This window comes from Microcebus murinus, chromosome 8, assembly GCF_040939455.1.
Source record: "Microcebus murinus isolate Inina chromosome 8, M.murinus_Inina_mat1.0, whole genome shotgun sequence".
Taxonomy (NCBI): Eukaryota; Metazoa; Chordata; class Mammalia; order Primates; family Cheirogaleidae; genus Microcebus; species Microcebus murinus.
Genome location: NC_134111.1, coordinates 73453393 through 73476823, shown reverse-complemented (window position 1 = coordinate 73476823; position 23431 = coordinate 73453393). Strand labels below are relative to the sequence as shown.

The 23431-nt window shown below is 39.6% G+C and overlaps 1 pseudogene; it reads left to right on the top strand.

Moving 5' to 3' along the window:
- Positions 1–23431, top strand: part of LOC105856898 (heterogeneous nuclear ribonucleoproteins A2/B1 pseudogene) — a 43319-nt pseudogene that overhangs the window by 2170 nt on the left and 17718 nt on the right.

Genomic DNA, 23431 nt, shown 5'->3' with positions numbered 1-23431 from the left:
GAATTACCTAAAACTTTGGTTAGTAAAGGATGTTTGTATCCTGACTGGTTCGCTGTATAATACCTTTGTGAGATTTAAGAAAAGGCTTCCTTCCTCCCATTGGAGACATTTTCAGGCTGGTGCAAAGCCTGCTGGCCCCTTTGCCTGGGCAATCCCATCAGTGCACCACCAATACAACTGTACTGGGTAACCCCGTTAGTGCACAACCAACACAACTGTACTGGGTAGCCCCGTTAGTGCACAACCAACACAACTGTACTGGGGAACCCCGTTAGTGCACAACCAACACAACTGTACGTGAAGACCCTGATCCTGACAACTCTCTGTGACTTCTGTGCAGGTAGCTCCAGCCCTGCTTCAGCTCCTTTTCTCTCTCTGAATGCTTGCCAACTTCACTATGAATGCAGAAATGGTGTCTTATTCTCCATTATCTTTCTGGAGTCTGACAGAGAGTAGACACTCAACAAATAGTTGTTGGTTGAATGAATGAGTAAATTTAAAAATACTCAATGCAATTAAAAAATATTGAAAGGGAAGGGCTATGGAAGAAATATTACTGGCTGTATGAAACATTTTGTGTTGCATCCAAATATTGGAAAATTTTTTTATTCATAGTGTCAATTACTCTAATGACAATTCACTGTTATGTATGGGAATGGTTAAACTTAGAAAAGGGTATAAAGCAAACTTGGAGGTAGTTAAGTGTTAATTTCTAAGCGTTTGGAGTGGAGAGGTCCAGAAATCAAGGAGACCAAGACAGGAAGCCTGCTTTGCTGATTTTCTTTTTTTCATCTCACATCATCGAGTGGTTAGTATGATGCTTTGAAAGAGTGTAATTTAGGCCTGCCAGCAATCAGTTGCTGAGCACCATTACACTAACACCTTCACACACAGAAAAGTTCTAGGAACTTGCTCTTTAGAATAGTCAAAAGTCGGTTGGAACCTACATGTGGAATTTAAAGCAAGTCTAGTTGGTATGCATTTTTTTCTTCCTTTTCTAATTCTATCACCCCGAATTGAAGTATCCTACGATGTTAACAACAGAGAAGAACTTGGCATGGGCACTGACAAATAGTCTGCAAACAGGAGCTGGTAGAAAGATAAATCAGATGGCCTCGAGCCTCTTGCATTTCTTATTTCTATGACAACATCTAGTAGCTTGTTCCTATCTGTAAAAAGGCAGTTGTTAGTTCTGTTGAAAGAGCAGCAAATGCCGTCCATTTCAGCTAGTTAGCATCCAGCTCATCTACGCTGGCAACAGTGCCTCTGAGGCCAGCCAAGGTCCTTACTGCCAGCCCAGGGCCGGAGCTGTCCTGATGGCTGGCCACTCAGGCTGACACCCTCGCAGAATACTTTCCTGTGCACAAAATGGTGATCGATTTAAAAGGAGTCAAGTGCTATTAAACACTTTCAGCCATGAAAACCAAAACATGCAGTTCCTTCACAAAATGACCACAGTTTAACTTTCTAAAACTAAAGATTCATGTTCATTCAACTCAGGGATCAACAGTCACTCAATGCGTTGAAATAATGACTTTAGAAAAGCAATCCTGAAATAACCAGATTTTTTAAAAAAGAAACATCCGCTTATTTCCCCTCATGAGGCAGAAGGTGCGTTTCTCTTTGCTTTAAACTGGACACATGTGAAGCCAGGATCCTGAAAGAATGAAATATCATTAAGAAGATTTACCCAAGAACTACCCAAATAGAAAAACGATGTGTGCAACGATCTGTTTCACAGGAACGAGGCTGAATCAAACATCTGTTAGGCTTCCCTCCCTCCTTCTTCCCTCCCCAATGGTTAATGGCATCTGAAGCACTTAAGCTTTGCACATTCCTTCACTAATTAAATTCCTGCAAAGCTGTCTCATGAATCAGGTGCTTTGTGGAGCAAGAACACAGACCCAGCTTTTGTGTCTCTGTTGCCTGCTGAAGCACAGGTAGGAGCTGAACGTGCACTTGGCATACTGGAGAGCCTTTTCAAAAAGGTTAAGAGTCCTGTTTTCCCCTAAAGATCTTCCTTTGCTTTTTACTACCTGTTCTGTCAGAACTAAAGTGACGAAAAAAAAAATAAATGAGGAGTTAAGTTGCATAAAGATTTAAGCACACAAGCGCTAAATTTTGTGAGGGCAGGGATGTTTCAGTAACCCGAGTGGAAATAAAGGGAAAGGGAACTGCTTTTTCCCAAAGGTAAGTCCTCTTTCATTCATTCATCCATTCATTCATTTCATTTTTTTACTTATTGAACGAATAAGTATGCATTGAGTACCCCCTCTATGTTTCTCGCTGTGCTGGACCCTATCTATAGGTAGGCTCCGTCCCTGCCCTCATGGAGCTTCCATTCAGCATCTCAGACTTTAGAACCATTAGTCTAAAACCAGAATGGACCATGATGTCCTTCCAGGACCAGGAGGTGATATGGTCACTGAGGCATCAAGGGGGCCATGGAAAGGAACTTCCTACTGATGGACACCTTGGTCTAGGATTACAGTGTACAGAGACCTTGGGCACTGGATCAACCTCAATTGAGAGTAATTACTAAGAGTATACTACTTATTATAGTGATAAAACCAAAAGCTACCACTAATTAAATACCCATGATGCACCCAGCACAATGCTAAGCACTTTATATGCATTCTCTGAATTGTCATAACTTTTCAAGACAGCGAATGATCATACAGTTGAGGAAAGGTTGAAAGTTGCTTAGAGGTTGAATATCCAAGGTATTCATAGGTCCAGGTATTCTAAAACCCTTTATATTTTTTAGTTTTCTTATTTTAGCATCATGATTGATGGCACCATAGACATGACACAACACAAAGCAAAGCTGTGTATGACGACCGGCAGTAAGAATCCAGAGAAAGGGGAGCTCGTCCCAGTGGTCAAGGAAGCCTGTGCAGTGGAGATTTGATACGAGGGAATGAAAACAGATTCCAGATCAGGTAGCAAGGAGCAGAAGGAGAATTACAATGAAATCATTTTAATTAGGGAAAATTGGATACACAAGGACACAAAGGCATAAATGAGCAGCAGTTGTTTCAAACTTCCTCTTCTCTCCTCAAACCTGTCTCTTCCAGGTTCCATCTCCTCTTTCTCAGAACAGAACAGGCAACGTCAACCTGCCCAGAGCACAGCTCCCGAACTTACACCTCTGCTGGCTTCCGCTCCTTCCTCACTCACCTTTTCCCCTGCCATCACTGCCGTCACTGCTATCTATCTCATTGAGACCAGGGCTCCCACTTGCATGCTAGAACCAGTAAGTAAGTGGCAGTCCTCAGGTGTGGCCACACGTTCATGACTAAAAAACTAGATGTACTGGTAGATGGCTAGCCTGAAAGGGAGTAAGTAGCTGCTCCACTTCCTGACCTCATTACTGAGCAGAACCACCTGCCAGTCCCCAGGAGCTCCATGTGCCTTCATGCTGCTGTGGGTCTGCCAGAGCTTTTCCCTTCCGCCTCTTGTCCACTTTGTTGATTCTAACAAATCCTTTAAAACTTAGCTCTACTCGCTCAGTCATTTTGAACGTGACGGCCACACAGTACACATGCTCGCTCAATGGCGTCTATCGCAACACTGACTAGTACAGTGGAGCCATCGTTGTTCAGGCATGCGCATTCCAGTCCACTCACCTTGGCTGCCAGGTTACATCCATGTCGTGCAAACCATTCTCGTTATGTTAACAAAGACTGAATACTTTCCGGACAGAACTCATATTACATTACATGCTTGGTTCTCTTCTCCAATGACTGTGAGTTCTTTGATGACATGTGCCATCTTCATCACATATGGATTTCCTGGTACAGGGTCTGGGGAATTAGTCCCTAAATAATTGGTCATATTGCACACATCACTGAGCATCTTCTGGATCTGGATTTTCCACTCTCATCTCCCTTTTGGAACATTGGTATTTTCACAGTGAAAACACTAAAAATATCTGGAAGGTTATTCCAAAGTACTCCAAGCTACCACTGTGACTGGTGACAGTTTTAGAGGAAGAAGCACATGGCTTTGAAACCAAACCAAAAATAGTATTGAAATGCCGATTTCAATTTCCACTCAAATGGGTCAGTACCTGTTACTAGGGGACTGCCTAGAGTGTGATGGGTGGCAAAGGCACTTGGACCAAGCCATTGCGATTTTAAAGGGCCAGAACATGAATTTGAACCAATCTTTTAAACTTCATTCCCATATTTTACAAACGCAATGTGTCGGGGGTGAGGGGGATGAGATGGCTGCTGAGAACACGATGGAAACATGGTCACATAGCTCAATTGAAATCACATTTTAATTATACTTATAAGTCTGGCTCTGTCTTTTTCTGGGAACAGGAAATAAAGAGAGAACATTTTAAATGAAATATTGAAGGCCAACACCCAAGAAAATCATACTAATGTGCCATAAAACCTTTAAGAATTGAGGTTTGAGATGCCATCTAATACCACGACATCATAGAGGACTTCTTCCCCTTCCTTGTTCTCTGTGTCCTTTTTCTCAAGTCTGTTTCCTTCTTAATTAACCATTTCAATGTCATCGGGCTTACTCAGGCCCTTAAAACTTTAACTTGGATGCAGCAATAACTTCTTACCTAATCTGCTGCCTCCACATTCCTTACCCTTCGCCTCACCTCCGTCTGTCCCTCCCACCCTCCTCGTACCTCTCACTGTCTTGCAATAATTCTCAGCTCCTTACCCCTCTGTGAATTCGTTCCCCCAATCCAACTGCATTTTCTGTTACATCTCACAGGGCTTCCTGTTCCCCCAGGGCCTCGTTCAGATCTCTGCGCACCATACAGGCTGTTCGTTGACTGCCTGCCTCAGGGCTGATGTATCCATTAGGCACAGGAGACACAGATTTATGGCCCACAAAACTTCCAGGGGCCAGGAAAATGGTTTAATTTTTCTTTCTTTTAAAATCAGAAGAAACGATTGAATATAATAATAATGAATACATGATAATGAAACCAGCCTGGATTATAGTCATCTCTGTACAAACACAGCCCCCCCTGAAATGTATAATTTAAAATGTCTTTTTAATGAAGGATGGGGGCCACGAAGGCAAAGGTGCCTAAGGTCCCCAAAAGCCACATTGCTACCCTGAACTGGTTTTTGAGAATCTAAGTCCATAAACATAAAAGCATGTACCAAAAAAAAAAAATAAAATGATTCTGGGGGAGTTCTCATTTTTAATGTGTGTTTTCCTTGAAAATTCTCCCTTTCTCAGCTTTTTATACTGGTCCAGTGGTGCTCACTAGTCCAGAAAGTGCGAAGGCTTCTTCCTGGATTTGATAAATGGATGTAAATGGAATGTGACATGTTACTGTGTTTTTTCGTTCACATAATCACCTCTTTGATGGCTCAGGAAAGGTGGAAGAGAGAAACTTCTCATGATATCTGTAAAATATACACCACATTCAGCCTGTTATGTTAAAAGACAGAAAGTTCCCTTTCCAGTTTCTAAAACTAATTTCTATGTGTCCCAGCCAAATGGAATGTGTTTTAGTCAGCTCTTGGGTAAACACAGAAATGTAATCTTTCCCCTCTTAAAGCAGAGCCTGCTTCACACACTTCATCTGTGTGTGCAATGTTTATTTAAGCATACAGGGATTAAGGCTTAAAACTAGTTTGAAAGCACTGGTGGGTGTTTTTCCTAAGATGCCGAAGTCTGCGGATTTGAGGGTTTACAATATTTTAAATCTTCATAGATAATTTTTCCCTCCATGTAATTTATATTAACTTGAGTTTGAAATTAAGGAAATAATAACTGCTTTCTTTTCACTCTATCTCTTTTTGTTGTTGTTCGGCATAACAATGATGTTCTCTGAAGAACTGACATTATCTTGCAATTAGGAGTCTCATTTCTTTTTATCTAAACATAATTATCATTAACCCAAATAAAATCCAGCAGATGAGTTGACCTTTTTCTTTGCACCATAAATTATAATCAATGCCATCAATTGCTGTTTTATTCCATTAATTAATTTGTTTTTCTGTCAAATTGTCACATGCTCCCTTCTAACATTATGGCCAATTTATGTAATTTTAAGCTACTTATGCAGTTCCCTAAATGGTCAATTTTGTATCTTTACAAACCCTCTGTGATTTACTTTTCAATCCTCTGAGTTTTCCTTCTCATGGTCCTAGATTTACAGCATGAGAGGGATTTTGAAATGTCACCTGGCCTAGCCCTGCTTTTTTGGGTGGTTAAGTGCCCCACAAATACCTGGAGTGAAGAGATGACCCTTCTCTTTCTGAAGGTTGGTAATTCTGATTCTGCAGCTTTCCCTTGGGGTGCTTTCCCGGTTCAACTGCCCAGATCATCCGGAAGTTCTCCCATAAGCTCAGTCAGCAATTTCTTCTGCCCCCTATTCACTGCTTTCCTTTCATTTTGTCCTCCACAGACATGGAGAATAACGCCTCAGCCTCTTCCTAAAACAAACTCTTTTAAGTGAGAGCATCCAAGTGATGTCAAGCTTGAGTGTCCTCTTCCCTAGTCAAAACTCTCTTCCTACTAGGACACATTTTCCACCTTGAAAAAAAATCCTTAAATGAGCTGGGTGTGGTGGCTCACGCCTGTAATCTCAGCCCTTTGGGAGGCTAAGGCAGGAGGATCGCTAGAGGTCAGGAGTTTGAGATCAGCCTAAGTGACATAGTGAGACCCTGTCTCTACAAAAAATAGAAAACTTAGCTGAGCATCATGGTGGTGGTGCGTGCCTATAGTCCCAGCTACTCAGGTGACTGAGGTAGGAGGATCACTTGAGCCCAGGAGTTTGAGGTTGCTGTGAGCTATGATGACACCACCACACTCTAGCCTGGGCAACAGAGTGAGACAACATCTCAAAAAAAAAAAAATGTTTAAATCGTATATCCACCCAATGGACTCTTATTCAGCCATGAAAAGGAATGAAATACTGATAAATGCCACCACATGGATGAACCTCAAAAACATTACACTAAGTTAAAGAAGTCAGACACAAAAGGCCATATATTGTGTGAGTCTATTATACGAAATATCCAGAAGAGGCAAATCCATAGAGATAGAAAGCTACCAGCAGCTGAGGGGATGGGGGATTAGGAAGTGACTCCTTAATGGATATGGGTTTCGTTTTTGGGGTGATGAAAATGTTCTGGAATTAGATAGTGCTGAGGTTTGCATAATATTGTGAATGTACATAAATTGTACAGTTTAAATAATGAACTTTGTTACGTGTATTTTACTACACACATGTGCGCATGCAAACACTTAAATGGTTCTGTGAAGTACCTCCACTTTTGCATCCAACCCCTTTTAAGGGTGGTGAATAAGAAGACAGTCCTAAGCAGGGAGTGCAAGAAAAAGGTTACATTTCAGCTGGCCAGAACTTGAGGTCGATGGGTAGAAGACACAACTCAGAGTAACACCGTGGATTTCATTCATTCCAATATTTGTTTAGCACGTACCATGTGATCTGTGGGGGCGGGGGCTATAGATACAGCTACATTGACATTTCAGATATGGCCCCAGTCTCCAGGGAGCTTGAAGTCCAGCCAGGGGTGGGGAACCTGCAGCCTTGTGGCCACGTGTGGCCTTCTGGATCCTTGAGTGTGACTTTTTGACTAAATCCAAATTTTACACAACAAATCCTTATGATTGTAGAGAGTCAATTTATTCTTTGACATTCATTTTACAAACAAAAGGAGGGGGATAATAATACCTTCTTATAGTTACCCTTTCTAATCCACAGAGTTATATTGCAAGGACTAAGTGAGATAATACATGTGACTATGATTTATATCATATAAAGCATTACACGGCATATTATGTAATGATATAATTATACTTTTTTTAGATGAAGAGTTAAAATTTATTATTTGTATATAGAATGAAAATATCTTCTGAGTTCTAATTTGATTGGGATTTCATATTGATTCCATGAGGGGAGAATAAGAAGAGTAGAAATTTTGTTTTTGTACAAAATAGTTTTGAGTTGGTTAGCTAAATAAAGCACAGTGAGATGGAACAATCTTTCTTAAGGTGAAAAAATACACGTTTTCCCCCACTAGATTTTCCATCTACAGTCCTGCTTAAGTCCAGTGTTTCTTTGTTTATTTTCTGCTCGGAGGATCTGTCCAGTTCTGTCAGTGAGATGTTGAAATCCCCAGCTATTACTATGCTGTTGTTTTGACTTTGTTTAGATCTAGTAGGTTTTGCTTTATGAATCTGGATGCACCTGTGTTAGGTGCATAAATATTTAGGATTGTTATGCCTTCTTGTTGAATTGCTCCCTTTACCATTATATAATGCCCATCTTTGTCTTTCTTTACTATTGTTGATTTGAAGTCTATGTTATCTGATTTGAGAATGTCTATATCTACTTTGATATCTATTTGAATGGAATATTATTTTCCATCCCTTCACCTTGAGTATAAATGAGTCCTTGTGAGTTAGATGTGTTTCCTGGAGACAGCAGATACTTGGCTTGTGTATTTTATCCATTTAGCCTGCCTATGTCTCTTGAGTGGGGAAGTCAAAGCATTCACCTTTATTGAAAGAACTGACAAGTTGGATGCATTTCTGTTTATCCTGTTGGGTAGACCCTTATTACTCTGTTTAGCTTCTTGAGCTATTATTATGTATGGGCTCTGAGCTTTAGCTTTTGTGTGATTTTACACTGGTGGGTGTCTACTGTGCTGATCAATGTATAATGGAGATTTGAGTACTTCCTGCAGAGTCAGTCTGATCTTGACAAATCCCCTCAGTGTCTGCTTGTCTGCAAAGATCTTTATTTCACCCTTATATAAGAAACTCAGTTTTGTAGGATACAAAATTCTAGGCCAGCCATTATTCTGTTTAAGAAGACTGAGGATGGGGCCCCAATACCTTCTGGCTTGTAAAGTCTCAGTTGAGAAGTCTGCAGTTAGCCTGTTGCATTTTCCTTTGTAAGTTACCTGATTTTTTTTCACTTTACAATTTGCAGGAGTTCCTCTTTCATATTAACTTAGGCCAATCTGATGACTATGTGTCATGGTGATTGCCTGTTAATGATGGATCTCTTCATTGAGTTTCTTGTACCTAGATATCTAAATTTCTAGGAAGACCAGGGAAGTTTTTCTCAATTATTCCCTCAAGTAGGTTTTCCAACCCTTGTGTATTTTCTTCGTCATTCTTGGGGTTGCCTTTGATTCTTATGTTTGGCCTCTTCACAGAATCCCATATTTCTTGTAGGCTTTGTTCATTCCTCTTATTTCTCTGTTCTTTCTCTTTGACCAACTTGTTTAATTCAAAGGTGTTGTCTTCAAGCTCTGAGATTCTTTATTCTGCCTGGTCAAGGGAGAAGATCAGACTGACTCTGCAGGAAGTACTCAGATCTCCATTATACATTGATCAGCACAGTAGACACCCACCAGTGTAAAATCACACAAAAGCTAAAGCTCAGAGTCCATACATAATAATAGCTCAAGAAGCTAAACAGAGTAATAAGGGTCTACCCAACAGGATAAACAGAAATGCATCCAACTTGTCAGGCAGAAGAAGGGAAGGGAAGGGAAGGGAAGGGAAGGGAAGGGAAGGGAAGGGAAGGGAAGGGAAGGGAAGGGAAGGGAAGGGAAGGGAAGGGAAGGGAAGGGAAGGGAAGGGAAGGGAATACAAAAGGAAAGGGAAATACAAAACATAGTGGAAAGTTTTAAGAATAGACTTATTCTATTCTTATTCTAAGAATATACTTATTCTAAGAATAAGTCTATTCTTAAAACTTTCCACTATGTTTTGTATTTCCTTGAATGAATTTTTCATTTCCAGAGGGTCTATTTGATTTTTTTTAACAATTTGATTTCTTTAATGATTTTTTCATTCATTTCCTGTATAAGTCTTATGGTTTCTTTGTGTTGGTTTTCCATTTTCTCTTGTATTTCCTTGAGCTTCCTTAAAATCCAAATTTAGAATTCTTTATCTGTTATTTCAATATTTTGATTTTGGTTGGTATCCATTGGTAAAGAGCTGTTGTTTCCCTATGGAGGTGACCTTTCACTCTAATTTTTCATACTTCCGGAGTTCTTTTGCTGATTCCTTCTCATCTAGCCCCTCGATCCAGTCCTGAGCATACTGTGTCTGGCTTGTGGCCTGTCCCCAGGTCCTCAAAGATCAATCCCCGACCATGCCAGGGAGAAGAGTGCTGGTCGTCAGTTGCCTGTTGGGTGTTCAAGCAGGTATGATGATCCTCTAAGGTTGCCTCTCTCCTGCTGTCTTCACCTCTTCCCAGCAGTGTGAATTGTGTTACGTCCCACAGATTAATTTGTGATGTGGGTGGAGGTGGTACTTGTGAATACGAATCAGCCACACCCTGTTTGCTTGAGTTGGGCAATACTATCATCTGCTATAGTGTTGTTCTTCCTGTCATGGGTTGATGTTTGTATGAAAGAGTCACCTGCCAAGGTGTTCTTTTGTGCCCATAGTAGACTCCAGTCTCCCCAAGTGGGATACTTGAGTGTCCCAAGCTTTAGGAGAGACCCTGAAGCTCCCAGGGGGTTTCTAGATCTCCACCACCACTGAGGTGGGGGGAGGAGCAAGACAGTGTCTAGGTTGTAGGAGCCTAAAAGGCTTTGCAAAGCCTCAGCATGACTCAGAAAATGCTTTTCCAGCCACTCGGGGAAGCCACTGTTATGAGGGTCAGGGTGGGCTCACTAAACCAGGAGGGCTGTTTTTGGAGGAGGATCCTAAACACTGAGTGCTAAGGCTCAGAGCTGGAATCTTTCTGCCCATAGCGCAGTTTTTCTGCATGAAGGGGTGGGTGCTCCCCTAAATCACCACTCTTTGGACCCCCAAAGCACACATTCCTTCACCACCTGAGTCCAGCTCTCACATCTCCCCTGGTCTGTGCATCTGACCCACTTGCGTGTATCTCCACAAAACACTGGCGGGTGGGGAGTTCCAAAATTGTGCACCCCTGTTCCACAACCAGTCCTTGGAGAAAGAGGCGTGGGTCCCTCTATTTGTGGGGACTTCTGCCTTTGGCATGCTCCCACTGGAGAGAAACAGCCACTTGCCTATTATAGTTTAATGTTGACATTTTTCCATTACGGCACTGCATTTTTCAGTCAGTTATGAAACTAGAATGATTGTCTCTTTATAGCATTTATGGGTGGGAGCGGGGAGCAGGTTCCTATTACAGAAGTATTATATGTTCACTGTAGAAAATTTAACATGTCCAGAAAACCATATTTTAATCAACTGTTATCTTCCTCCCCAATATATCCACCGTTAACATTTTAGTATATGTTCTTTGGCAATGATAATCATTGGGTTAAAAGCAAGGACACTGCTAGAGACAGTTCTATCACTTCCTAAAAATGTAGGAAATAACAATAGCTACCTCCTAATTGTGAAGATTAAATAAGGTACTCAATGTATATTACTGTGCAAAGCATTTACTAATACATACTATTAATTGTATATTAATTATATACATAAACACATACTAATATACATAAATATACATACACAGTATACACATATACATATAATATACACAATATACACACATAATCAAATAAATACATACGAACTATACATTGTACACATACATACTAACAGTATACATAATATACAATACAGTATACATATAACATACACATATATGGTATATATAATATATACACATACTAATTAAAAAGTACTAATTGTACATAGTATATGCACATGCTGATAGTATACATAATATATATAATACGTACATGTATGTGAATTAAATGTATGCATACTAATTACACACAGAGACATATAAACATACATATATACAATATAAGTATGTCATACACACAGTTACAAAATTTTCTGTTTGTTTCTTATTAGTGAGGCGGCAATAAAAACATTGATCCCAATCAATGCCTTAGCTCATTAAGTACCTAAATGAGCCTCCCAAATGTATTATGGTGGAACTTATTTGAAATAAAAATTTTCAACTCCTTCAAAAAGTAGATTTTATAATCCATGTACAGAAGTTTCCAAATTTTGTGCTATTATCTTCTTTGCCTTATAGTAGGGGGAAACAAGTAATATTTTGACAGATGGCCCCTGGGTGCCTTTTAGAGGGAGCTGTTTTTATTTAGCAAGACTCTTTGATACACATAGAAGATGACCTCCTCAGGGCAAGATATGAAAGGTCAGTGAATCCATTCAAACAAACCTCGAAAGAAATTAATCAGAATTGGAGAGAGGAGCAGAGGGAGGAATCCAGAGAAAGAAAGAGAACAGGGTAGGTAGAAATAAGGAGAAAGGGGAACAGGCATCAAGAAGGGTTCTGGGTTCTGATGAAAGTTTGTGAATGAAAAATTTCCAGGTTAACCAAATGACATGAATTCCTAATACTCTTAAGTGTATGTGTGTGTTGCTGAGATGCACCACCCATTGCTCCAAAACTTCCATAAGGTCATCTGCGCTCATAAATACCATGGGTGGATGGGTTTGGGGCACATTAAGGAAGGGGACCGAGTTCTAGATCTGGGCTGCTATACAGCAAAGAAAATAGTGTATCCATGGAAAACGAGATGTGAGATTAAGACTTTTAAAATTTTACTTTTAATTGACACATAATTGTACATATTTATGGGATCCAGAGTGATATTTCAGTACATGTCTATAAGATACATGTACACAATGTGTAATGATCAAATCGGGATAATTAGCATATCCATCACCTCAAACATTCATCATTTCTTTGTGTTGAGAACATTCAAAATTCTCTCTTCTAGCTATTAAAAAGTGTATAATAAATTATTGTTGACTATAGTTACCCTGTGGTGCTATAGAACATTAGAACTTATTCCTCCTATCTAGCTGAAATTGTTTTCATTTTTTATTTTTTTAGAGACAGAGTATCTCTCTGTCCCCCAGGCTGGCCAGTGCAGTGGCCCAGTCATAGCTCTCTGTAACCTCAAACTCTACCTCAGTCTCCCAAGCAGCTAAGACTACAGGTGTGCACCACAATGCCCAGCTAATTTGTTAAATATTTTGTAGAGATGGGATCTTGCTATGTTGCTCAGCCTGGGCTCAAACTCCTGGCCTCAAGCAATCCTCCCATCTTGGCCTCCTAAAGCACTGGGATTATAGGTGTGAGCCACCAAGCCTGGCCCTAGCTGTAATTTTGTATCTGTTTACCGACCTCTCCCTATCCACCCACCTTCCTAGCCTCTAGTAACTACAGTTCTACTCTCTACTGCTATAAGCTTAACTTATTTAGCTCCAAGATATGAGTGAGAACATGTATCCGAAATTAAGATTTTAAGATAAGCAGAAACTTAGAGACAAAATTAACCATGAGACTTTGAGCTCCAATAGTGAGCTGAATACTGTCCTTCAAATATTCATGTCCACCTGGAACCAGCAAATGTGACCTTACTTGAAAATTGGGTCTTTTGTAGATATAATTAAGGATCTAAATATGAAGCCATCCTGGGTTTAGGGTGGCCCTAAATTCAATGATTAGTGTTCTTACGGAAGAGGAGAGGACAGACGCACAGAGAGAAGAAGGCCACGTGAAGATAGACAGAGAAGTTAGAGCTGGGCCATTACAAACCGAGGGATGCTTTGGGCCACCAAAAGCAGGAGAGGCAGGGAAGAATTCTTCCCTGGAGGCTTCAGAGGGAGCATGGCCCTGCCGACGCCTTGATTTCAGACTTCTAGCCACTGGAACTGTGAGACAGGAAATTTCTATTATTTTAAGACATACAGTTTGTTGGAACTCTGTTACTGCAGCCCTAGGAAACGAATACAGCTCCTGAAAACTTGCCAGAATCTTAGGGTGGGCGTCAAACCTTCCATGGGACATGGGCACCTAAAGATGAGACTGAACTCATCTCATTTTCAAAGGATGAAATTTCATCCTTTCTGATTCTCATCCTTCAAAGGATGCAGTCACCTCAGCTGTGATCTAGGTTACTTTATACAAAAACAGAAATGTCTTTTAACTAAAAACCTCATTATGCTCTTTCCAATCATCTTCTACAAATCTTATATTGAGATTCCCTGATCAAACAGGCATTTTTTTGTTTCCCATCACCTACAGAATATATGCGGCCTCCCTGTCTACCCTCGATATTTGGTAGTCCTGTTATTCACCTCTTGCCTTTTAAGCTGTAAATTAATAAAGTAACATGGAACTCTGAAAATGCCATGTTGTCGTTCCTCCGTGCCTTTGAACATACTGCACACTCCTTGGTCAAGTCCACCCGGCAAATGCCTAGTCGTCCTTCAAATGCTGCTTCTTCTGGGAGGCTTTACTCCTCCAGCCAGCCTTCTCCATGTACCCGATGTAATATCTACATAGGATACACACACACACAGATTTCAAATGGCATTTTACTTGCTTATTCTTATAAGTGCTGTCTGTCTTCTCAGTGATCTATAATTTTTTTTTCTTTTTCTTTTGAGACAGAGTCTCGCTTTGTTGCCCAGGCTAAAGTGAGTGCTGTGGCATCAGCCTAGCTCACAGCAACCTCAAACTCCTGGGCTCAAGCAATCCTCCTGCCTCAGCCTCCAGAGTAGCTGGGACTACAGGCATGCGCCACCAGGCCCGGCTAATTTTTTCTATATATATTAGTTGTCCAATTAATTTCTTTCTATTTATAGTAGAGACGGGATCTCGCTCTTGCTCAGGCCGGTTTCGAACTCCTGACCTTGAGTGATCCACCCACCTCGGTCTCCCAGAGTGCTAGGATTACAGGCGTGAGCCACCGCGCCCGACCTATAAGTTCTTGAGGTTGGGGAATGTGGCTTTTCATCCTTGTATCCCAAGGCTAGCACAGTGCCACAGTGCTAGGCTGGTTTTATGTCGTGGCAAGTGAACTGAAATGGAAGTCACAAAATCCAATTTGAGTCCAGGCGTCTCCATGGCCATCTGTATGGCTGTGGCAGAGGTTGGTAACAGAATCAGTCCTCCATTTTCCCTTGTAATAAAAACCCCGATTTTGTTCACGTGTGTGGCAGATTATTCCATCTCAAGGGAAGAACTAATCCAGGAGTGGAAATTGTAACTCACCTCTGGACAGTGAGCTGGAAGGGAAGTCTGCGGGGTTTCCAGCAGAGGTGCCTCTTCCCTGGTGAGAGGAAGATGTGAACAAAAGCCTGTACCTCCTTGGAATGGGTGCGTGGGCATGTGGCAGCCTTCTTACACCCCTAAGAGGAAGGTCAACACAAGCATGGAGTCATGTACCTTGAGCCATGACCTGGAACCTGACCTGACCGTGTAGCTGCCAAACCAATGCCAGCAATGCCCCCTACACGACTTTTGCTGTGTGAGAGAAATGAACCCATAGTTGCTAAAGCTTCTGTTAGTCAAGTATGCTAGTACTTGAAACCACATAAACATTTTTCCATTACAGTGACCTTGAATAATTTAAGTCACTTAACCTCTCTGAACTTCAGTTTCTTATTCTCTAAAAATGAGGCTAATCATCCCTTCCTACTACCTATGGTCATTATAAGGTTCAAATTAAAAAATATTCATAAACCTGAAAGTCACATATATATTTAACAATAAGCAATTACAGTTATTGAGTATTCTCCTAAGAGCTTTCCTCATATTATTTCATTTAACATAATAATCTATAAGGTGTTACATGGAAGAAATCTTTGTCTAATCCAGACATAAAAAGATTTTCTCCTATGTTTTCTGCTAAAAGTTTTATATTTTTTTGCTTTATATTTAGATCTGTGATTGATTTTCAGGCAAGACAATAGTCTTTATAGTTGTGGGTCTTTTTCAGGGGTCTCTCTTCTGTTCCATTGATCTTGTTGTCCATCTTTACCACCTGTCTTGCCCAATATAGATTTATAATAAGTCTTGAAGTCAGGAAGTGTAAGTCTTTTATTTTTCCTTTTCAAAGTTGTTTCAACTATTCCAGTTTCCTTGTATTTTCACATGAATTTTAGCTTGTCAATTTATACAAAAAGCCTGTTGGGATTTTTATCATGTTTGCATTGAATCTATATAAAAACTTGGAAAGCATTAACATCTTAACAATGTTGAGTCTTCCAATCCATGAATATGGTGTATAGCTCCATTTATTTAGATCTTCTTTTATTTTTCTCAAAAATGTTTTATATTTTCAGTTTATAGATATTGTATTTCTTTTGTGAGATTTATCCCTAAGTCATATTTTGATGTTTATATGGTTGTTTTTAAATTTTCAATTTCCAATTTTTCACTACTACTATATAAAAATACAATCAATTGATTTTTATATATTGACCTTATATCCTGAAATTTATTAGCTCTAGTACTAGAGCTAATAGAGTAGAGTCCTTCGGGTTTTCTCTGAAGGTGATCATTGTCATCAGCGAAGTAAGATAATTTTACTTCTTCCTTTCCAATGTGGATGCCTTTTGTTTCTATTACCCACCTGCCTGTCCTGGCTAGAATCTTTAGTAAAGTGTTGAACAGAAGTGGTGAGAGTGAGCATCTTTCCTTTGTTCCTGATCTTGTGAGCAAAACATTCAGTCTTTCACCATTAAGTATGATATCAGTCATAGATTTTTATTTGTTTGTTTGTTTTTGCAGATTCCCTCTATTCCTAGTTTACAAAGACTTTTTTCTGATCAGGAATAAATGTTAAATTTTGTCAAATGATTTTTCTGCATCTATTGAGATTATCATGTATAATTTTTCTTCTTTATTAATATGCTAAAATATATTGAATAATCATCAAATATTAAATCAATGTTGCACTCTTCAGATAAACCCCACTTGGCCATGATATATTATTTTTATTATGTATTGTTGAATTAAAATTGTTAAAATTTTGTTAGGAATTTTGGCATCTATGTTCATGAGAGATTTGGTCTATAGTTTTCTTACAATATTTTTGCCTCATTTTTGTAACATAATCTTGGCCTCATAAAATCAGTAGGAAATTATTCCTCCCTCTTCAATTTTCTGGAAGATCTTATGTAAAATTGATATTTCTTCCTTAACTGTTTGGTAGAATTTGCCAGCAAAGCCATCTGGCCTTGAAGTTTTTTAATGATAATTTAAACTTATTTATTAAATTTGATTTCTTTAATAGATACAGGGTAATATTATAATTTGTGTCTTCTGTCTTTCTTTATGTAGTTGTCTGGTTAGATATTGATTGATACTATTAATTTTATCAAAGAACAAGCTGTTGGTTTTCTTTATTTTATTTGTTATTTTCTGTTCTTTCATTGATTTCTGTTATGATCTTTATTATTTACTTGTTTCTAATAATTTCTACTTACTGTTTCTACTATGTACTTTCTTGCACTACTATGTATTTTTATCTGCTCTTATTTTTTTAATTTTAGTTTCTTAATGTGGAAGCCAAGATCACTGATTTGAGACCTTTTTTCTTTTCTTTAATAAAGACATTTAGCACTATAAATTTCCCTCTCAGTATGACTTTAACTGCACTTCACAAATTTTCATATACTGTGTTTTTATTTTCATTAAGTTCAAAATACATTTTCTTTTTATTTCTTCTTTGACCCAAAAGTTTTTTAGAAGTGTGTTATTTAGTATTCAAATATTTGGGGGTTTTTCCAGAGTATTTTCTGTTATTGATTCTAAATTTTAATTCCATTATAGTCAGAGAACATACTTTGTATGATTTAAACCCTTTAATACTTACTGATATTTATTTTATGGTTCAAAATGTCTATCTTACTAAATGTTCTGTTGTGCATGTGAAAAGAATGTGTATTCTGCTATTGATGGTGGAGTGTTCTATAAATATCAATTAAGTCAAGTTGTTGACAGTATTGTTCAAGCCTTCTAAACCTTTATCAGTTTTCTAATCATTCTATCAATTACTGATAAAGGGGTGTTAAAATCTCCCAGTATAATTGTGATATGTGTAGTTCTCTTTGCAGTTCTAGTAGTTTTTGCTTTCAATATTTTGAAGCTCTGTTATTAAGTACATAAACATTTAGGATTATGATGTCCTCTTGATGAACTGACTCCTTCAATATTATGAAATGATCCTTTTTCCCTGGTAATATTTTTGCTCTGAAATCTACCATTTATTATTGATAGAGACACTCCAGCTGTCTTTGATTATTATTAGCCTGATATATCTTTTTCCATATTTTTACATTTAACCTGTGTCTCTATACAGTATGTTTCTTATAAGCAGCATATACTTAAGTTTTGCTTTTATAATCAATTGGAATATTTCTATCTTTTAATTGGGGTGTTTATTAGTTGTCAAATGCTACATAGAAAGTTATTCTTAAACATTGTATGTTAGAACAGCAAATATTTATCATCTCACAATCTCTGTGAGTCAAGAATGCAGGTGTAAATACCTCAGGCTTCTTTTGTGGAAAGAAATTTACAATTCAATCAAGTTTATTAGATCAGAAGTCTATTAACTATTATATTATTGAAATATTTTTCATAATCCTCACTACTTTGGGCTCATTTCTGACTCCACCAAATCATATTTACTGAAAATTATAGATATCAGCTTCCCAGCACCAGAAATTCCCTCCTAAAGATACAGAATTCTGCACCATAGAACTCATTCTTCAACTACAGGACTTGCAATGGCAAGATTCTTTCACACTCATAGACAGCTGGGGTGTGAACATGTGAATTTGACACAGTCAATTATATGCACCCACTAATTCTTTGACTTGGGACGTCAAGGAATTCTGTTTTGGTGAAAGAGGCAGCACCCATATCCATTTCAAAGACAGCACTGCCATGTGGCAGTGGTAATATCCAGAGCCCAGAGCCTGCTGTGGCACTTGGTGGAGACTGGTAGCAGCAGTGGTGTCTGCTCCCTGCACTGTCTGTGGCATGATTTTGGCCATGGTTCTAGCTAGCTACCCTCTTATTGTTCCTCACTAATACACTGAACAGTCATCTCCTCTCTTTTTGTAATCTTCCTTATTTCTATCCTCAACATCACATCTGGTTATAAATTCTTTCATAATAAGGATTCTTTGGTTCCAAGCACCAGAAACCTATTCTGATTTATTAAGCAGAAAATATATATATATTAAAAAGGTATTAGTAGCACGAAACATTGAAGAGAAGTCTGAAAAGCCAGGCTGGGAAAGGGACAGCCGTCAGTGTAGCTCTGGAAGACTCAATTGCAAGATCTAATCTATAGTCCCTAATTATAGGCTAACTCATCAAGGTCCCAGCCCTGGAAGGGATGGGTGCCAACCACTTTATTTTCCTACCAGTTAACGCAAATTGGTCTAGCCTTGCCCACAGGCCTGCCCTTTAGCTAGGGGAGGGCAGCATGCCTTGAATGATGATCTCACCAAGGGCCCACAAAGCGGGGGTGGGGTGGTGGTGGTGGTGGTAATTTACTAACAGGACATCATGATGCTGTTGTCAAAAAGGGGGGAAATAGATTCTAGGTAGGAAAAAAAAACATTTCCAACCATAAGAATGCAATAAATGATTAAATGTACAGACACAACATTTTTTAAAATGTTATGTAAATCCTTGCTATCTATTCTTTTGTTTCCAATGATGAAACTCTCAGAAACAAGTCAGTTTTCATTCTTGTTAAGAAAAAAAAATTGTTGCACGAACTTCTTAATACGATGAATGAGTTTGTAGAAAGTGAATCATAACTCTCTCTACCTAGGGCCCGGGAGGGACAAAAGTCAATGCTATAGGTGCCTGGGGTGACTGTGGGACCCAGGGCATCCCTGAGTGTTTTGCAAGAGTATGGCACACTCTGAAGAGTGGGTCAGAGAGGAAAAGAGAAATACAGCAAGCAGGTAAGCAGCATGCATTTATTTTGCTGTTTGCCATCTCAAGTAGGTTAGCAGAAATTAAATTTCGCAGTAACTTACCCGAGGCTATAAAGGGATCATTAGGTTTTCAAGGATTCAGTAAATTTTCTTAAAGCATTTTGACTCCATTTGGAAGGAAAAAATAGCATGGGAATATTTTGATCACAGTCCTGGAGCGTGAAATCTGATTTAATACCCAAAGGTCAGTGCACTGTTTTATTGTAAGGCGCATTACACTTCATGTTAAGAAGTTACAGGGTAGAATGAACTGCAACTGAGGCAGCTCCGTATTGTGGTCTGCTGTTGAGGCTGTCTGTCCTCCATTACATTGTTTGTACCATACTGAGGAGTTCTGGAATGAAACCACATGACAGCTCTTTCCCCTGAGATTTCTCTGGAAATAAGATATCCATCTCATGTGGCTCTCCCTGCAAAAACGCATTTGAAATAAATGAATAACTCATCTGTTGCCACCTATCTGAATTTTCTAATCTCTCCCGCTCTCTCTGTGCTGGTCCAACACTGTGTGCTTGGTGTCAGGCGGTGGGAGGAGCATCAGAACAGAGTGCAGGACTTCCCTGACAGAACAGACTTTTCAAATTTTTTTCTGTGGATGTTATGGCAACGCATCTCTTTTGTGTACTTCTTTGAGCAAAGTTGTTGTGAAAGCTGTTGTTTAAGAGTAGTTACCAGTCCAGGATTTGGAGAGAGAGCTTCTGGGAGGCAGTGACATTTAAGTTGAATCATAAGGGACAAGTAGAGTTTTCCGTGGAAAATGAGGGCAAGGAGGATGGAAAAGGGAGAACTCTGGGAGTGGGGGCTCAGCTTGTGCACGGGCCTGGAAATGAGAGAGAGGCCTCTTCTGCAGCCTTCAAAGGCCTGGTGTGTATGTCAATGTGTGTGCACGTGTGCGTAGGGGTGAGTGTGTATGTGTGTGCATGTGCGCATGTGAGTATGTGAGGAGTGTGTGTCTGCATGAATGTATGTGGTAGGGTGTGTGTAGGCATGAATGTGTGAATGTGTGTGTATGTGTGAGTGCGTATGTATATGAGTACATATTTGGGGGTTGTGCCTAGGGTCATGGAAGCTGCTAAAAGATGAGGCCAAAGAGACAATATAGAGCTTCTCTGGTTCCCATAAGGTGATATCTGTGGTTTCAGTTCTTTGCCCACAGAATAAAAACCCTTCCCACCTACCACCACCCCTACCCAGCAGCAAATGAGGCACTGAAACTGGCTCCAAATACCAACCTTTTGACACACCACTTTTAGGCATCTCTTGTCAGCACGCGTTTAAATTCAGACTTTAAAACCAAGTTGCCCTGTTTTAAAGTCATACCAGCCCACTCAGTCATTTTGAAGCCCAAAGCCTTGAGCTCCCCTGCTCCTCAGAGCAGAAGTCTGTGCACTTCTCTTTGGGACAGTGTGTTCCAGTCCCTGCGGGTCTCACCCGGTGGAATTCCACCCCTTCAGTTAAAGAACTCACTACACTATGCAACTGGGATCGGTTGATTCCTACTTGCTCTAATTTATTTGATATTTTTATATTTTATATGCAATGTGCCTGCTCTTAATTTAAAATGTATAGAATGATTATATATATATGTATGTGTGTGTATATATATATATATATATATATCCAAACAACAATAAAACACATAATAAATTGTCTTTGACTTATACAAACTCCTTGATTAAATTTTTGGCAGGTTGATGGTCCTTACAAGCAAACAGGTTTTTCCATACCTGCTAAAATGCTATTACTGACTGCCTTGTTATAAGGAGAATTATGTCCCTTTCTGTTCATATTCTTTATCTGGATGTAAAAACAATCTGCCACAGTTACCTGAAGCAAAAAGGCAAGGTTTCAAGGGATGCCTGGAAGTTCTAGCTACTGCCTGGCTCCATTTTGTGGCTCTCTCTTTGTTTTCCTCTTTTGTTCTTCACATATTTCTAATTTATGCTATTTTGCTATTTTTTTATGTATCCTTGTAAAGCCCCTTAAATCCTTTCTGAGACAAGGTAGAGTATAAATTTAAAAAAATAAATAGTATGAAAGACCATAAAATAAACCATGTGCCATATATTTAAGAAAAACATACTGTTTTTCAGCATTATGAGGGATTTCAGCTTATGTTATAGTTAAGGGCTCGAGGCTGAGAAAGTAGGCACACTACCAGGCCTCTGGGATACCAGTCCTGTATTTCCATCACGCTTTCCTATGTAGATGATTTTCTTTTAGAATTAGGAAAAATGTTTACAAACATCTCAAAGTAAATACCATAGAAAGAATAGAGTTTCCTGCACTCCATTCTAACTCCTTAGGGAATCAAAGCTTCAGTCAACCCCAACCCCAGATGAGAAAGGGGCCAGTGCAATGCTATGGCCTCCAAGGAGAGCAAGACCCCAACCCACCACTGCAGTGGGCAGCCCCCAGCAGCCAATGCGACCTTCAGGCTGGGCTCTTCTCTGTTTACCACCAGGTGACAGGAAGAAAAAGTCTCCTTGCCTCTCCTGTTCAGAGGTAAGTACAGAGAAAGAGAGAGAGAGAAAGAGAGGTGGAGGAGAGAGACAGAGAGAGAGAGATTGGTGCTGAGCCTGGGAGATTAAGCAGTCTCTTAACGGGCTCCAGGGTGGCCAAGGAGCAGGCATTAGGCCATTAGGAGATGGATGTTCAGTTGGATTATGGGATAGGGCAGCGCTTAGGGGATGAGGCTGTAATGTGATCACATAAAATAATGCCATTGTGAGACAGGCCAGTATGAAAAATCACAGGGCAATTAGGAAAAGGGTTCTACTTCTTCCTATGGACTTGGACCATTGTTTCTAAACTTACACCCTCTTTTGTTTTTAAAGGGAAAAAATGTTCTTTTGGAAAGGGAAAAAATATGTTCCTAGATCTTAACTTGAAAAATGATGACTTAGACTATACTTTCTGAAAATCAATGTTTATCCTTGGGAGAGGGGTATGTGTGTGTTATGTGCATGTGTGTGTGTGTGTGTGGTATGGTGTGGTGCACGTATGTGTGTGGTGTATATGTGTGTGTATGTGTGGCATATGTGTGGGGAGTGTATGTGTGTGGTATATATATTGTGTATTGCATGTGTATGGTATATAAATTGTGTGTGGCGTAAGTATGTGGTGTGTGTGGCATATGTATTATGTGTCGTGTGTGTGGTATATGTATTGTGTGTGGTGAATGTGTGGCAGGTGTCTGTGGTATAAGTATTATGTATAGTGTATGTATGTGGTATGGTGTGGTGCAGGCATGTGTGTGGTGTATGTGTGTGTGTGTGGCATATGTGTGGGGAGTGTATGTGTGTGTGTGGCATATGTGTGGGGAGTGTATGTGTGTGGTATATATATTGTGTGTTGCATGTGTATGGTATATAAATTGTGTATGGCGTATGAATGGAGTGTGTGTGGTATATGTATGTATGGGGGGTGTGTGGTATATGTATGTATGGGGGGGTGTGGTATATGTATGTATGGGGTGTGTGTGGTATATGTATGTATGGGGGGGTGTGGTATATGTATGTATGGGGTGTGTGTGGTATATGTGTTATGTGTGGTGAATGTGTATGGGGTGTGCGTGGTATAAGTATTATGTGCGACGTGTGTGGGCCATGTGTGTAAATATATGTATTTTGTGTGGCGTGTGTGTTGTGTGGTGTGTATGTGTGTATGT